Here is a 3,247-nt window from a genome sequence, read left to right on the forward strand (position 1 = left end):
AAACTGTAGCGATCGATAAAGAGTTTCACATCCGATCGCGCAAATACACGAGAAAGGCCAGCACAAACAGGCGAGACGCTTCTGTTCGCGCGACTCGTGCGGCATTGACTCCCCTGGGAAATTACGTAAGCTTCGATAAAAAAAGACATTCATATAATTTACATAGGTCCCAATTGTACATTTCAGCTACCGACCCATTGACAGAGTATCGCTTTCAAACGTGTGTATCCCACATCGCGAATAAATAAAAGCCATGAAAAATTACGCATTGGTTCGCTATCGCTTATATTATGATTTATTTAAATGTAAAAAAATATCTGAGTGAAGTCATTGCTGACAGTGTCGTTTGCCAACAAAGATGTGTGAAATTCTACTCGAAGCTCATGCGTAACAAACAGTGAATTCGTCGACCGCAGAATGCTATTCATTTGCCAACTTCGTTAGCGAGATTAGTCATTCAAGTCACATCTTCGAATTAACGTTCTACTTATTATTTAATAAAAAAACTCGAGATGGCTCGTATGTGTGTGTATATATATAAGAACATAGAATGTCGCGCAGTAATTCAGGCCGAACTTCAACACCTATTAAGTACGATTTATGTTCGTTGAATCGTCGGCGCAATGAGATTCGCGACGTACCTCACAATTGTTTTCGCGGTGCTTAACTTCGTTAACGCCCTACCATTTCCTCAATTTGACAATGGTAAGTCTGCAGTAACTTTCTTGCCATCCAATTATGATTACCAATTGGTATATAATTTATACAAGCGACAACTTTAATTATAGGGGTTTCAATTTCAAATCAAATTTGCAAAATTTATAATTTAAAGACTGATATAAAATTTTTTTTAGAAATACTTTTTTAAAAACATCTTATAATTATGGAGATTAATAAAACTTTATATACAAAAAAATGTATATTCCCATAACCAGATAAAATTAAAGAGATATTTAATTAACATAAAAAATTTTAAAATTTTGAATATATTAATAATTATAGAAACAATATCAATCTATTATTAACTATAATTAGTAAACATTTAACATTATATTAATATATATTAAACATGTCATTTTATTAATATATTTTCATTATTATAAATACTTATGTGTAATAATGTTATAATTTCCATCTTACAGATGATCAAGAGAGATTAGTTGCTAGAGACTACGGATTTCCATTGTTCTGGTACAGGAGACCTATCTACGACGACAGTGACGATAACATCATTATCGGAAGTCAAGTTTTAGATGGAAGGAGAAGATCCTGTACTATGTCTTACGTTAACGTCGGGTAAGAAACAGAATTGTAATTAATTTTGTATATTAATTAATTTTGGTTTATCATTTATTTATTCTATTCAGTAGTCTACACGCGTATTTGTAAACTTAAAAGAGATATTAAACGTAAAGTGGGTTTTTATTTTTGTGAAACTCGTAAACTTCTGCTTCATTTCGTTTTAGTTCTTGTAATAAGCGTTGCATGCAAAACAAGTATAAGCGGAGCATTTAATTAAAGAGAGCTAGTAAATGCAAGTAACGAGAACACAAAAAGTGAGCATTTAAGTTAAACAACTAACATAAAGAAAAATTATTTCTTTTAATAGTGCTGGCTGGGGTTAAAAGAGGTCGCTAAGGGGAAATAGTTAGGACATCCAAGCGTGACTGTCCAGAGAACTTCACTAACTCGAACTAACAAGCTGCATTTAACTTTTATACAATATCCATTACTTATATAAAAGCTTTTTATAATGTATTATTTTTTATTATTTTCTTATTATTTTAAATATATAGGCAATATTTCTTTTTTTAATACAAGTCACAATAAAAACAAACCATTATAAAATGGCTTTGTATTGTAAATAAATTTCGTTACTATATAAATGAATACAATAAAACAGTATTAATTATATTTGACATCTCTAATACACATATTTCATGAATATTAAATTATAATAGTCTTGATGATTTCTCCATCATCCGAGTTGATTTAAAAGGATTATCTCAATGAACGAATGAAGAATAATTAATTAATTAAATTAATTTCTGCAAAAGGCTACAACTACTGCAAGGACTTCATCACCTGCTAAACACACGGTCAAACATTTGCCTACATTGCAGCGATATATATATAGAGCGATTGTGCAAAATACTAAAGGCTAGTGTCAGCAGTAAATTGAAAACAGAGCGTCAATTATATCAATGGAATACCGCAGTCTTTTCTGTTTCATTCTTGCTTTAATATTGACGATCGAAATCATGTCAGCACTTACAAACGATTTTGAATCAGGTAAGTAAACTTTCTTTCTAGTTAACTGTGTGTGTGTGTGTGTGTGTGTGTGTGTGTGTGTGTGTGTGTGTGTGTGTGTGTGTGTGTGTGTGTGAGAAATGGTACCTTAAAGAGTTGCAGATCTCCATGGAGAAGAGCCAGAATTCTCTCAATTTATACCATCCAAAAATTCTAAACATAAAATATCAATATTATAGAAATTTTCAAAGATAATATTCAATAGAGAGAGACTCTTGTTTACGATATCAAGAATAAAGGTATTTTTAAATAAATGTTTTTAAAGAACTGTTTGACAAAACGTCGAAAGGCACAGTTTCTACGGACCGTGGGATATCACGGTAAAACGAAACGGGGACTATATCGATTACAACGATTATAATGTTCATCTCGAACAGTTCCGGCCTAATTCGCCGGAGTTGCCATACGTGTCGATAGCTAACGGATATATTGACGCGTTCGACTTCGGTTTACGATAGCGGCCCGTCGTCGAAACTGAACACGTTACTCAGCTCTGGGGGTCTTGCTGATTTCCGTACCGGAATACGCCCTGTTGATTGGATCGACCAAAGTACTAATAGTTTTTAAAGAACAGCATTGGGAGGATATTGCTTCTCATGAAGTCAAAAATACGGAAAAATTCAATGATTTTGCGATGAGATACCAAATTTTTGTAAAATTAAATGGAGAAACGAAATGAAACAATAGATTTCGCATAGGATAACTCTGGTATATATCAAAAACTTAATTTATTCAGTATTATTTACTGTGTTTATAGTAAACGAACTATATCAGTAAAAACTTTGTATTGTCTACTACTATGAAAAAAATATTAGAAATCCGAAATATTTATTTTTCATATTAAAAAATAAACTTTTTGAAACCCTTGCATTTTTGCCGTATATTCCATGGGGGTGGGATATATGGCTACTCATAGGGGGAGGGGGGGAGGGGTATG

At 32.4% G+C, this 3,247-nt stretch overlaps 1 pseudogene; it reads left to right on the plus strand.

Moving 5' to 3' along the window:
• The first annotated feature begins 2,204 nt into the window (after window positions 1-2,204).
• Window positions 2,205-2,877, plus strand: LOC108764813 (uncharacterized; annotated as a pseudogene).
• Window positions 2,878-3,247: the final 370 nt, after the last annotated feature.

The sequence above is a fragment of the Trachymyrmex cornetzi genome, unplaced genomic scaffold (genome assembly GCF_001594075.2).
Source record: "Trachymyrmex cornetzi isolate Tcor2-1 unplaced genomic scaffold, Tcor1.1 scaffold454, whole genome shotgun sequence".
NCBI lineage: Eukaryota > Metazoa > Arthropoda > Insecta > Hymenoptera > Formicidae > Trachymyrmex > Trachymyrmex cornetzi.